The 14,665-nt window shown below is 47.2% G+C and overlaps 1 protein-coding gene across 5 annotated transcripts in view; it reads right to left on the bottom strand.

Annotated features, from left to right (window-relative positions):
* Window positions 1–14,665, bottom strand: part of LOC144943734 (FERM domain-containing protein 4A-like) — a 240,914-nt gene that overhangs the window by 138,878 nt on the left and 87,371 nt on the right. The window contains exon 1 of one of the 5 annotated variants that reach the window (XM_078871520.1): window positions 1,875–1,916. The exons of the other annotated variants lie outside the window; for them this stretch is intronic. The gene's annotated coding sequence lies outside the window, so the exon portion shown is untranslated. Of the gene's footprint in view, window positions 1–1,874; window positions 1,917–14,665 lie in introns of those variants that run through there. 5 annotated transcript variants of the gene reach the window in all.

Genomic DNA, 14,665 nt, shown 5'->3' with positions numbered 1-14,665 from the left:
ATCTTGAGCAAGGGTAGGCGGGTGAACGAATCGCAATGTCAGATATTAAGAACTGTATATTGTGTGTATATTGTTTGTATAAATGAGTCTTGTTTATTGTTGTGCTGCTGCCTTGTTGGGGTGGTCACATTATCTCGACTCTCTTGAGTGTGGTGGTCTAAAATGACGAAATGGCCACACGTTCAGTTCTTTCGCGCTGCTGGTCTGGATAAGGCTGAGAGCTTTTTTTGCACGTAAAACGTTGCGAAAACGACCTATTTAAGTGTACACAAACCACCAGCACACTCGTCGCGGCCATTGTCTAGTCACCACTTTACAGTGCAGGAAATAAACAAGGCACGTTCGAAAAGGAAGTTTACGGCAGACGCAGAGTGGCGAAACATTGTGTGTCGCTGAAGTGGATGTGGCAGCATCACGGGGGAGGAGGAGGAGGGGTTATCGTCACGTCCGTGTCGACGTTGCCACGAGCGTCTACGCCTCTCAAAAAGCAATCAGTGCCTTGCGTGCATGCCACGCGGCCACCGCGTTGCGTGTGCAACGCTCTCGGCCTTGTCTAGACCACCAACTCCAAAGGTGATGCTGAAAGTGTGGCCGTTCCTTTCTCGGGCAGGAGGGAAACGAAGTGACATTGTGGCCCAGATGTCTTGTGATACCCCCCCGAATTAATTGTCCCCAAACATTTTAGTTCCTTTGCATATTCATTTCTGTTTTAAATAAAAACAAATGTGGGTGTCACAAGACATCTGGACCGCCCTGCATATCGCGCGCTTTCTCGCGGGCGTCCGTGAGTGTTGGCACAGCGAAGCGTCACGGCTCAACCAACAGGGGTGGCCGCGGCTTTCCCAGGGGAGCCACATTGTCAAGGCTGCGATTCTAAAAGGGAGTGCGTTTTGTGTATTGCGAGTGGGGCAGAGTGCGTCTCACGGGGGGCGCGTCACAGACCATTACATAAAGGCATCCCCTCCCTAACGTGTGGTGAGTGGAGGAGGAAGGATGGGGTGGTGGTGGTGGACCAGCTTAACTGTAGAGAACAAAAAAACACACACACAGGTGTCTTGTTCAACTGTTGATGTCTATATACAGTATTTTTTTCTCACGCTTTAGCCCAAGAAAAATCAATAATCTCAGAGAATGCAATGCGTTTTTTATTCGAAGCCTTATAAATTGACTTGCGAATTGTTTTTTTTAAAGGGAGGGGTAAATTAGTAAATTGGCCACCACTCCATATGATAAAATATTGTTTCCACAGCCTATAGCGTCTTTCACAACAGCAAAGTAAAAAAAACATACAATATATTTTTTGTGCTGAAATAATCCTATATTTTTCATGGAGTGCTATTGTCTCGTACGTCTGTATACGGTATTGTTTTACACGTGGCGGTTAACCATCCAAGCACTATCCAGGCTCAAGACTGCTTAGATCACGTGGTTTAACCAGTGTTGGCACATTCCCGGTGATTTGACGAGAGGCGTATGTACATTGTCCATAATATCTGGCAATCCAAGCAGAATATGTTTAATACTCTTTATTCTGCTGATGAGATGCAAGAAGGTCAAAACCCTGTCCAGAGTTTAAGGTGTTAAAATGGTGCTGTGAAACATTGGTCTGAAAAGCTAAGAGGCTAATGGACTAAAACAAATATGTATACTCTAAATTAAATTTGCATATGGAGAGATGGTCATTTGTCATTTTTATTTGCCATAATTCCCCACAAAGGCTCATGGTGGGTCGTATGGCCATTAGCGCGGTTGGCAATGTACGGTGCGAAAGCAGTTCAACAAACACACAGTGTAGTTGCTAATGGGCAATTCATTAATTTGCTACTTATAACTGATCTGGCAAATTAAGAACGATGGGCGAACCAACAAATTACCGGTTCACGTGGTCTGAGTGGGCCGGTGGAATGTTCTTTGAGGAATATTTTTCTTGGTGCAGCAACCACGCGTGCCCTTGCGTTGTAAACCTTCCGACTTCGCCTACAACACCGACACAATTACGGGCCGCCATTAAATAGTCCTAATAAGCCACAGTTAAAGTGTCAAGCGGACCATTTTGTCATTTTGCAGAAGCAGCTTATCGACGTGGTAACAGCGTAATGGGATTCTATACGGGCTTTAAATGTTCGCAGCAGAACAGAAGCAGCTTGTTCCAAAAAAACATTACCCAGATACCCAAGCCTTGGAAATGAAATCAACTCCCTTCCATTACTCAGACAGATGATAATGCGGCGACGACGATGATGATAATACTGCCGTTTGTTGGACGGCTAAATTTAGCAGCGAGCTCGGGTTGTGGCCTCCTCCCCGCCAGCACTCGCAACCCGCCGACTCCAGGACGACCTCTGCCCCTGCTCGGCTTTTAGTCGCGCGCTCTCTGGAACTCCCCCCCCCCCATCGCTTATCTTGTTAAAAAAAAACCCTGACGGCTGCTTGCGTTGTGGCCGAAACGTCGTGAGAATTGTTTTATTATATTTTATTTTTATTATTTTATTACTTCCCTTCTACGTGACTTTACCGAAAGAACCAAGAAGCATGTATATGTCACCCACACTGGCTGATGTATTATTATATTTACTGTGCTGTGAAGAAGGGCCATTGCTCGAAACGTCACCAACAATGATACTATATTTTATCTTTAAAGCCACGCAGTTATTGACGAGCGTGTTACTTTTTTTGTTATCTGTGCACCAATGCCAAGGCTGGATCAAAATATAATGTATTTATTTAATCAGTATATACTCTGTGCATATTGGTAGTCACTATATACTGCTAGATAAATGCCTCCCCATGCCATTGCCGGCCATCACGGCCCTGCGGTGCCAAAATAAATCTCGTTTCTACACACGAAGGTTTACAGCACGAACAGCAACGATGTCCTTTACATCATTAAATAATGTAAACGTACGCTCCCGCATATCGAGACCAAAACCGCCGTCTGATGGGTGTTCTTGCCTATCGGAGATGAATCACGAATGCCAACGTTGCGTTTCACTGTCGGGTCCTTCATTGGCAACATCCAGAACATTCGGGACGGAGTGAGTCAGCCCGGATTTCCCTTGGAGCTCACACGAGGCGCGGGCAACGGAATGAATGTGAGCAGCACAGACACAGAGAGTGGGTGGGTGCGCGGGGCGGGGAGGGTCGGGTCAAACCATTCAATTAGCTGGACGAAAAAAAATAAGTAATAAACATCTCGACGGTGAGTCAGCCTGCATTTGGTTAAAAAAAAAGAAACCCGAGCAAGCCTTGTTCGGACACAATGGCAGCAGTTGAACAGTTGTCCCGCAGTGAACTCCCCCAAGGTCCTCCAAACAGCTCCGTGTGACGAGACCAAAAACTCACGGACAACCGCAGAGGAAGCTGCCTCTTTTACAACAGACGGGCGCATTCATTCGTCCGTTGTTTCGTTCGTGATCCCGGCATCGCGGCTCGCTAGCGGGATTGGCGATGACAGTTTTATTTATAGCCCATAATGTCACGCTGCGTTATCAAAATGGGTGGGCGAGAAGAAGTCAAGTGTGTTTTACTTTCAAAATGAGCGCGGGGTGGTGCTTGTTGTACAATACTCTGTAATGACGTGTGGATTTGTACGTACGCATGTTGAACTTACGTCGCATCCGTACGTAGCCAACCGTGCTAATCGGAGATGCGGGGGAAGGACAACAAACTAAACGCATAAAGCAGTTCCAGTGGCTTCTTAATGAGCTCCACTGGCTTCATTGTCGGGTTTATATTCTGTCGGCGCTAAATGTGATCGCGTCTCGAGATGCTGCAGGGAAACAGTGGGCAAATTTATTCAGCGGAGAGAATCAGTCGGCCGTAGGCAGGCGATGCGCGGACCGTGTTGTGCCTGGACTTGATCAGGGGCAGGTTGGGAGAACGGCGGCGAGGAGAGATTGGGGGGGAAGGATTGGTTTGGACCATGGGAGCTGTATCGGTGTTTACTGACGGACAAGTCGTGTTCCTCTCTCAGTGTTATCCTCTAGGCCAGGGGTCGGCAACCAAAATAACAAGAAGAGCCATTTCTTTCCAATTCGGTACAAAATTCAGTATTTCAAGAGCCGCAATGCATCTGAGTACATACTGTACATACGTACACATCGTCAAGAAGCAGCCCGTAAAGAGCCGCATGCGGCTCCGGAGCCGTAGGTTGCCGAGCCCTGCTCTAGGCCAACACAGGTTTGAAGAAGCTCAATTATCATAAGCTCAAGTAAGCTCTGCTGTTCGTTTATCACATGTGCTCTGTGCAGGAACTGTGCTAATTGTTGGTGCAACGCGTCGTGAAGTAAACATTTAAATGTGAACACAGGAATCTTGCTGCCTCTACATTGCAAGGCTGAGCAATATCTTTGTCTACGCCAAAATCAAGCAGAATGCACCAAACTGAATCAGGATAGAGCCTGAATGGGAGGCCACCATGTATTATTAGGTGCTATGGGTTACAGGAAAACTTTGTGGGCAGTAGAGGGCAGGGAAAAAAATCAAGAGACATCTCACATTTCCTACACTTAATAACCATAAAATGCTTATATTCTACTGCGCTGGCAGAAAATTAGAATATTTTTTTCTGAGAGAAATCCGATGAGCTATGAAGCTCTTTTGCACAGGTGTCCAACACGTGTCTTATAACAAGCATGCACGGTGGAAGTTACGGATGGAACGATGTAAGGGAGACACGGTGGTGAGATGTTAACTACCTCGTCTGGTATCCGGGAGGTCGTGAAATCGATCCTGACCTTAACGCCTGCTGCATATTTGCGTAGATTTTTTCTCCGGGTTCTCCGGTTTTTAATATGGGACCTTTCTTGGCAGTATTAAAATATAACAATAAGGCTTTACCCTTTCTGGCAATAAAGCAGGTGTCAAGAAAGCTGTCTCTGGTGTAGACCAATCAGTTTCAAAGACAATTCATTTATAATAATCAGAGCATGTTTTTGTTTGCATGTTCACCGCAAGTACGTGTGGTTAATGCAGACAGGATTCCTTGAACACGGATTCTGTTTGGTGTTTTAACATCTTGACAGAAAGGGTAGAACCTATTGTTAAATCTCCGGCTTTTCCCTCCACATTTATAATCATGCATTTAGAGTACAGTATTTGGTCCTTATACATTCCACACGTGACAAGCCACTTCGTCGGGCCAGGTATCTTCTGAAAAAGAAGCTACATAGCTCAGTGGGCCTCATCTGGTAAAATAAAAAAAAATAGTTTAGTAGTTTATTAATTCACCAAATGAATATTTCTTCTTTTGTGCCTGATACGTGCATCAAATCGCGCAAGGATCAATAGATACACGGTATGTTTTCAAAGTCATATATCTACGGCGTTATGCATACACATGTCAATGCGATCTCTGCAGCCACTCGAGGTGCGATCATTCACAGCAGACTTGCCACAAGTCATCGACTCGCCAATGGCAGTGGGGAGGCCCTGGTGTGAAATGATAGAGATACCATAGTCAGCTGTAATACTGGTAGGAATCTCCTGGTTACACCAGCCCACAGGGGATTATTGTGTCCGTCGTGCAGGGAGGGGCTTGGTGGGACGGAGGGGCTGGGTGGGAGGGAGGGGCTGGGTGGGGAGGGGAGGGGCTGGGTGGGGAGGGGCTGGGTGAGGTGGGAGGGGTGGGGCTGGGTGGGGAGGGGCTGGTCACCCCGTGGTGCCCTTATAAAACTCAACGTTTAACCTACTCACGCCGGCTTGTGCCCGCCCTCACAGTCGGCCATATTTGCGGAATACACCACGCCGCCGTTGGCCCTGGCCATTGACCGAGCAACCCAACGTTCCTACCAGCTCCCTCCTCAGGAATGTGTTTCACGTTCATACTGTTGGTGTGGGTGCTTGGACACCTCTGTTCGTTTTTAACATGCACAGGTGTAGACATTAAAAATTAAATTAAGGCTTCGCTTATTCTGCAGAGCATCAGACAGGCTCCAAATATATATTAATTTTATCATCAGCAGCCATGATCAACCCACTGCTGGATGAAGTCCTTCCCAATCTGTCGCAACCTCTCACGATCCTGAAAATAATCACAGCAATGTAATACTGTGCGGCATATATATGCTTTCAATAAAACATCTTTAATTTGTTCTAAACCTAAATATTTAACTCTTCCTGTTGAGTAATGGCATACTGTAGTTGGTATATATATATTGACTTTACACGGAGTTCAGAACGATTCCCATGTGGAACCAAGTGTTAATTTGAAGATTCCACTCGTTAAGCAAGTCAAGAATAAGTCACTAATTGCCGGCTGGCTCTGGTTAATGCGGCCCTCCCCTGATTGCCAAAGGGAGCCATGCCATATTTTAAATGCTGCCTAAGCGGGAGGTCTGCTTTGCATGAAGCCGTGTCACATTTCTGTGTCTCTCGGGCCGTGGATCTGAAGCAGGTTTCCTGCAGGTAACTGCACCAGGGATGGGTGATTTTGAACTCCGGTTCATGCCAACTCTTTAACACAATATCCTGATTGTTACGCGTAAGCGTGGTATAAGCCAGCCTCTGTGTTTGTTGGTGTCAAATCATCAGTCGTTATCGTCTCATTGCTGGATGTAGTGTTAACTCCAGATATTACAGAGTGCTTAATGAGTTGTATACGCTGTTAATGCTGTGGCATCGCACAGTTACACGCAATACTGGTTGCTATAATCATCATCAGCTCTATCCACTGCTGGACGAAGGCCTCTCCAAGCAATCGCCCTCTCTCAGAGCTCACGATGCACCAAATCCGTCGAGTTACCCACACCCGGGGCGATTTAATCGCTCCATCTCCACGGTGGTTGTCCGTCCTCTCGGGCGCGTGTTCGTCTTTGTCTGCCACTCTCGTTTCGATCAATCACGAATCATAATTGGACGTTTTGGATTGATAACGGCTGCTGCTGAAGATCAATCAGAGAAGGGCCATATTTAAATGAACGTTAACGTCTGGTTTGTTGACAAAGGATAGAAGTGCATCTAAGTTAATAACTCGCCGATTAAAATTCACAGACACACGCAACAAAGACAAAGATCCCCCGTATAGCCGTCACATACTGTAGAGGCAATTGCCATTAACGAGCACCACAACCGTCATTCGCCACTAAGTGGCGGTGACGTCACAACGGCGCTTGTTGTGCCAGGCTAGGTGCACGTTGAGGCCACGTGAAGTGTCGAATGCCCGCCGGCAGGAGGTCACGGGTCAGACCCAGCAGGTGCCACGGGTCGACTGACTGAGATGCCTGAAATGACTGAGATGAGTGGCTGATGCACCACCTGTGCCTCCCCACTATGCCAACTCGCTGTGCTTTATCTACCCGGCGCTGCGCTCGTTGTTGTGAACGTCGCTCCTCCGCCCTCCGTTTTTTGCTGGAGGGCGACTGCCTCCAACTGCCCAGCAGCATCAGCAGCGTCCTTCACGAGCCCCCATCCACACGCGCACACGGATGCACGCAATGTTGCCACCACCACCACCATCATAGAGGCACTATCACCGCTTTTCCATTGTCGCCCGGTGGAACATCCGTGGCTGGGAGAGCGCGGCTTTTGTGTCGTCCACAAAGCGCATTTGATGGAGGCGCTCTGGTGGTGATGGTGGTTGGTGGCGGGGTTTTTGTTGTTGTTGTGGTTTAAATCGCGCTCAGCCCTTCCCGGTTGTTTACAGCCCCTCGCGGGGGACGCGGCCTTTTAGTGCCTCTGTATATAAAGGTCTCTCTAACTTTTATGCATGGGAAGACCCCCGCGTCTCTCCGCCCCACCCCCACCCAACTTTTTTTAAACTTATCTTGCTGTCGTCCAAAGGCCCAGTCCCCCCCCCCCCGCGTGTTGCGTTGCGTATGATTTTGTTTTTATTGTGACCCGTGACAGATCGCGAGCGGTGGTGGAGCGGTCAGCGCGCTGCGCCACGAACCCACCGACCCGAGTTCGATTGCCCGCTCACGATGACCTGAACCGGTTTCTCGGCCTCACCTCAAATCGCCACAAGGGATACAAAGGCGGCCGGCCGTGGTGTTGGCCACCCACCCCCCTCGTGTGCAATTCCGGCCTTCATAGGTGCTACTCGCTAACAGCTCTTGCCCCAACAGTCTGTTACAGGCTATACGGGGTATCTTTGTCTTTGTAGCGGTTAGCGCGAACCGGGCAAGCCGAGTTCGATTGCCCGCTCGCGGCTAACACCGGTGACGATTATCTGAACCGGTCCTGGGCCTTCCCTAGGTCGACTCAGCCTCAAATGAGTACCTGGTGCGATGTGTGAAAACGTCGCCACTGGGGAGACAAAGGCGGTCGGGCGTGACGCTGGCCACCCCAGCCCCCTCATGTGCCGTGCCGGCCTCCATAGGTGCTGCTAGCTAACAACACTCGCCCCAACGCTCGCTATGAAACTGCTGACCTGGTAATCGATTCCTGGCCATGGCAAACATCAGTGACCAGGTCCCTCCTCCATGTCGAATCAACCATGAATGTGTACGGTACTTTGGTTTCGGAGGTCACCACATTTTTATCAAATCAATTTATCTTAAAAGCTGCTCTTTGGGGATCGCCATGGTGAGTGCTGATCCATTCTCCTTCGCGACGATTTCGGAGGCATTTCTCAGACAGCGAGCCGTAAAAAAACAACCTACATCGATCCACTTGTTTTCGTCCCTTACGGTTTCATATCCATTGTCTGTCTTACTTGACCTGGAAAGCTGTCTCGGGTGTGGACCAATCAACTTCAAGGACAGTGCATACATTATCAGAGTTATGTTTTTTGTTTGCATTATGACCGCAGGTATTGTGGTCTATGTAAACAGGACTCTTTGTAAAAAAAAAAGGTGTCAGTTTTGTTGCCAGATAGAAGGGTAAAAAAACAATCATCATATTTTTTACTGGCAAATGAGGTTCCAATGGTGTTGTCCTGCCTTGTTCATCATATTCGGCACAAGGTGCATGAGACAAGTTTTGCAAATACCGTACATAATTGATTCTACTCGTGTATAATCGGCGTGAGAAGTGATGCTAAATGGTGCATCGATGGATCATTACCCTGCTTCGTGAATAGCATTGCGATGAAGCGGTGACTTGGCAAGAAGCGGTAATGTTGGTAAGGACCCCCCCTGTTCTGACTTTGTAGCCAAACATAAATCACCCGACTCGGCTACTCGTGAGACAAATGCACGAACAGCACTTTTGTCTCGGCAGCCCAAAAGATAAATGGAGGCTATATTTGGCTTTGTGCGTGCATGAGTCTGCACAAATATCCACCTGTGCAAGTTTAAAAGCCATTATTTAACAAAAATACAAATGTCAGTTTGTTCATTTTATCTTGTGCCGTGGCTTAAAGACATGTTAAATGTCCGACCAGACAGGTCTGAATAAAAAAAAATGCACTTAACGCACCCTCAAAAGTGAGAACATCATGCAATCCATTGACCTTTCATTGGCAACTCAGTACGCCCACGAAATAAAATTCCATTCTCAAGAGACACAGTTCCTGGCGATGGATGAATACCTCCACCCCCTACACACGCGGTTCAATTCCCCCGTCGTATATTGTAGACTGGTCGGGTCTGGGAGCTCCGAGTTTGTCCCTTGTCCGGCTTTCCCGTCACCTAAAGCTTTGTTACAAGGCCTATGTTGTTGCTGTTGTTTCATAAAATCCTAATAAAAAAAAGAGCCACAGTTCCTCATGCACGCCGAGGGAATCACTGCTCGGTCTCCCACTCGAAATCACAGATTTTCCAACGTATGCACGTTTTACAGCTCTGTTAAATATCTCTCTCTCTCTCTCGATGTGTGTTAACGGGGCATTTCATTGCAGTTTTAAAATGTGCATACGTAAAAACATTGGTTCACGTACCGAGTTCTATTCCCAGCTCTCGGTTAACATCGGTGGCGAGTGACATTTTAACTGCTCCTGCAACCACCTTTCACCAAGCCACTCTGCAGTTTGGCCTTGTGGCCAACACGGCGTGCAAATGCCTTCATTGAGCAGTGGATTGACAGAGGGCTGTAAATGATAACTATTACATAAACGAAGAAAAGAGCCCCGTTATGCTCCTGTTGCAACAGTCAGCGGACTTAATGTCTTTTTTTCACCAATTTTTTTTTCCCGTATCGGTTAATCGCAGTTTCACGGCTGACAACGCAAACGCACCGATCGAGAAGCATTCGCCCGCGCGAGTGAAGGGGCAAACAGCAGTGTCAATGCCCAGTGTCCGAGTATAAATGCCCCTGGCCGTTCAGACCACGTGGCTGATGTACACTCCACACACACACTCCAAATCAGGCCCCCGCGTGCTGTCTCGCCGGACCGGTATCCCGGCAACAGCCACGAAAAAAATTCTATGAGCGGACGCCAACGGTTGCCAGGAGTGCCGGGCCCGGCAGTGAAATGTGTTTTTGTGTGGTTTTTTTTCTTCCCCGAGCGCAATTCCCAATACTTTCTGGAAGGGAGCGAGTGAGGCATCCTAATGGGACGTTACGTAAGACAATGCCTGGTGGCGCACGCACACACGCACACAAAGGCAGCACAGATGCCGCGGACACAACACAATCGTGGCACAGATGATGCAGACGCCCATTCATTTGCAGCTTTATGAAATGACTGGTTGTCAATTGTGGGTTTTAATGGGTGGCATTGGTGTCGAGTGATATCTGAACGAGTCCTGGGTTTCCCGGGACTGGTTTAGATGCCACTCGACAACAACCATCGTGGTGAAATATGGCCAAAAACCCGATTGACCAACATTTTCAATTTTACTAGGCAATACCCACTGAGCTATATAGCTCTTTTTCAGAAGCGATCTTGCCGTAAATTATAGCTCAACCAAGTTGCTTATGTTAACATTTATAGCAGCCAAATACTCTAACCGTTTTTAAATGTAGAGGGAAAACCTGGAGGACCCGGAGAAAAATACAGCGGACCACGGGGACGACACGCAAACTCCCAATACACAGGCATCAGGGATGGGATCGAACCCACAACCTCCTGTATACCAGGCGAGGTAGTTAACATCTCGCCACTATGGCGCCCATAGAAGGGGGGAGGCCCTGAATCCAGTAGTGGATTGACAAACTGGTGTAAATCATTATACCAATCAATATTGGTATCGTTTTATTGATTCTTGAGCTCATGATACATACAGTACATTAATTGTGCGCTTAAGTGTAAGCATAAATGTGCGTAGTCTCGTGTGTTGTGTCTAACGAATTCATGCGACCCACCCAGCCACAACGGGGGGGCCCGGCTACATTCACTGAAAAAAAAACCAAATCTATTCTTGAATGGTATCGCAATTCTCCATTGCAGTAATGCATTTATACTGGAAGGAACCTCCTGGTTACACCAGCCCACAGGAGATTATTGTGTCCGTCCGTCGTGCATCCAAAAATGGGAGGAGTGGGGCTGGGTGGAGAGGGGCTGGGTGGGGAGGGTGGGGAGGGGCTGGGTAGGGAGGGGCTGGGTGGGGAGGGGCTGGGTGGGAAGGGGCTGGTCACCCCGTGGTGCCCTTATAAAACTCAAGTTTAACCTACTCACGCCGGCTTGTGCCCGCCCTCACAGTCGGCCATATTTGCGGAATACACCACGCCGCCGTTGACCCTGGCCATTGACCGAGCAACCCAACGTTCCTACCAGCTCCCTCCGCAGGAATGTGCTTTATGGGGAAGCAAATTATTACACCCCGAATGGTAATGGTCATCCTTTGATAATAAATCTGGTTTGTCTGCATTTGCAGGTCACCTAAAATTCCAGGATACCCTTGTGAATAAGACCATGCCTCGTGTCGTCTAAACGGGTTGCCTTCCATCTTCTGGTCAAATACAAGCTTACCACGACTTTCGAGTACTACTTTACAGTGTATGACTGCAGCATGAATCCCTATGTGCATTTTGAACTGAGACAGTCCGACCAAGAGGCAGTTAGTTGGTGGCTCGGACAAGCAGGCCCCTCTCGTGTATTGACCATCTTGCATTCAAACGCAGCCTCTACAAATAAAACCTCTCGGAGCCGGATTCGACGAGAGAATTGCGAGGTCACCACGAGCGGAGAAAGTGGTGGACAGACGCAAATCGGTAATCCAAAGCAGTTTCATTTCTCATGGCAATGGATGCCCCCAAAACAGAGTCCAACCAAGGTGACCACCAGCAGAGCTTACGGTCGACTGACAATAGATGACTCCATGCCCTTGGATGCTAGTGCAGCCTGTGCCTTGCTGGTGGCAATTCTTGTAAAAAATTTTTTTTACATTACGGTAATTGTCTTAACTGTCTAAACCAGGGGTCGGCAACCAAAATAACAAGAAGAGCCATTTCTTTCCAATTCGGTACAAAATTCAGTATTTCAAGAGCCGCAATGCATCTGAGTACATACTGTACATACGTACATATTGTCAAGAAGCAGCCCGTAAAGAGCCGCATGCGGCTCCGGAGCCGTAGGTTGCCGACCCCTGGTCTAAACAGAACATTAAACTATTGTTTCATCGCTTTATGTCGTGCTGCCTTCACCCAGGTCTCCCTTGAAATGTAGACTTGTCGTCGAGACGACGTTGAGACGACTATTTATCTGGCATTGTCATCTCAACATGCACTTAGCAGGTTATAAACTATTGTCATCTCAACATGTTATTACCAGGTTATAAACTATTGTTTAATTTTCGATTTAAAGCTTTCATGACTACATGGATTCATATTCTTGGTTCTTTCGGTAAACTCACGTAGAAGGGAAATAAAAAAATTATAAAAATAAAACATAATAACGCAAGCAGCGTTGTGGCCGAAACGTCGCGAGAATTGTATCTTATTATTTTTATTTTTAGATTTTTTTTATTATTTTCTTTCTACGTGACTTTACCGAAAAAACCAAGAATATTGTTTAATTTGTTTCTCAAAGTAACATTTCTTTAAAAAAAATTCAAAACTTTTACCGTCCCTAAAATACATTTGAGCACTCCCAGACAATATTTGCACCCACTGCCTATGAAACGCCAGAGAAATTGTTTTTGAAATTTGTTTTGAATACCTATGTGTCCTGAGACTAAAATATGAACATTTTTTTTACATTTTAATAACAACAGAATCCTGTTTTAGGAAAACTATAATCTTGCTTCATATTGTGCTGCCTCTTCTCTGTTGTTGTTTTCCACTATTATGTTGATACCATGCTGCTCTTGGGGTTTGTTCCCCCTCACTTTGGCGGTGCTGGCCTCGTGTCTAACCCAGGTCTACCATTGGGTCCCGACAGGCTCTTGACAGGTCACAAATCAAGGACTTTTGATTGATCGATTGACCAGATAAAAACCAAACGAGAACAAATGCGATGCGTTTGTTTGTGGAGGATGATATTTTTCAAGCTGTCGTCGTAGAGGTCACTCCTCTATTGCCCGGTGTGCGTTGAGTGTTGGCTCAGTTCACACCAGCGGTCGTGTACGTTTTGAGATGATTATAGAACGAGTTCACGTGAACTCTCGTGGGGAAATTCACCACGTGATCAATCCACGAACGTTGCAAATGGAGTGCTGAGGGCATCTCTCACGGACGTGGTGGCTCTGAATTAAAAAGAAAGATCACTTTTAGGGAAGGCCACGGTGTTGCACGCAACTCTGAGATCCTTTAAAGATGAGGGTAATCGTGAGCGAAATTGTGAAGTCGCCGTTTTGCCTGGGCATAGCATGGCAATTAATGTCCACTGAAATTCGGTCCCTGATCATTTGTTTGTTAAAAATAGGGAGAAATTATTACGATATACCACGGTGTCGGACGTACTAAGACGAACTGACTGTTTCATCCACACTGGGATGTTGATGGCACTAAGACGAACTGACTGTTTCATCCACACTGGGATGTTGATGGCACTAAGACGAACTGACTGTTGCATCCACACTGGGATGTTGATGGCACTAAGACGAACTGACTCTTTCATCCACACTGGGATGTTGATGGCACTAAGACGAACTGACTGTTTCATCCACACTGGGATGTTGATGGCACTAAGACGAACTGACTGTTTCATCCACACTGGGATGTTGATGGCACTTTGGTTTTGGTGCACAACTACCATGAATTGAATCCATAACTAATCCATAAAAAAACTGTAGATAATTACCGTCACAATGACACCTAATTCCTATCATAAGGATGATGTCTACATATTGACTGTGAGGGCGTTCAGTTTGTGAGCGTACCCATTTGAAGAAAACACATGTCCCCAATTGCACCAGCCTCATACGACTTTGATGGTGAACTGTGACATCACTCCAAAAGGAAATTCTCCGCATCATAGCCCAAGCCTGAAGTCGACGTTGTCATCGGCGGACATGCCCGTGCGCGGGCGTTCCCTTAATAACGTTTGCTTTTATTTTGTTTTACATGCTTCGCTGGCAGTCTGGCGAATGCCGCACTCTCCAACGTGCCCGCAGAAAGACAAGTGCCACGTCTTCTTGGTTCTTTCGGTAAAGTCACGTAGAATGGAAATAATAAAATAAAACATAATAAAATCATTCTCACGACGTTTCGGCCACAACGCAAGCAGCCGTCCTCAGGTGGAGAACAGGTCTGTCGAGAAGACAGAGTGCCACGTCTTTGTCACCGCCACGTCGTTGTCACCGCTTATCGCCCTGCCTCTCATCACACGCGCCGCCGCTGCCCATGCACATCGCTCCCGTGCCGTCGAAGAAAGACGCCCGGCACGTACACGGGTGGTCTCTTT

The sequence above is a fragment of the Lampetra fluviatilis genome, chromosome 32 (assembly GCF_964198595.1).
Source record: "Lampetra fluviatilis chromosome 32, kcLamFluv1.1, whole genome shotgun sequence".
Classification (NCBI taxonomy): Eukaryota; Metazoa; Chordata; class Hyperoartia; order Petromyzontiformes; family Petromyzontidae; genus Lampetra; species Lampetra fluviatilis.
This window is presented reverse-complemented; position numbering and strand designations above follow the sequence as displayed.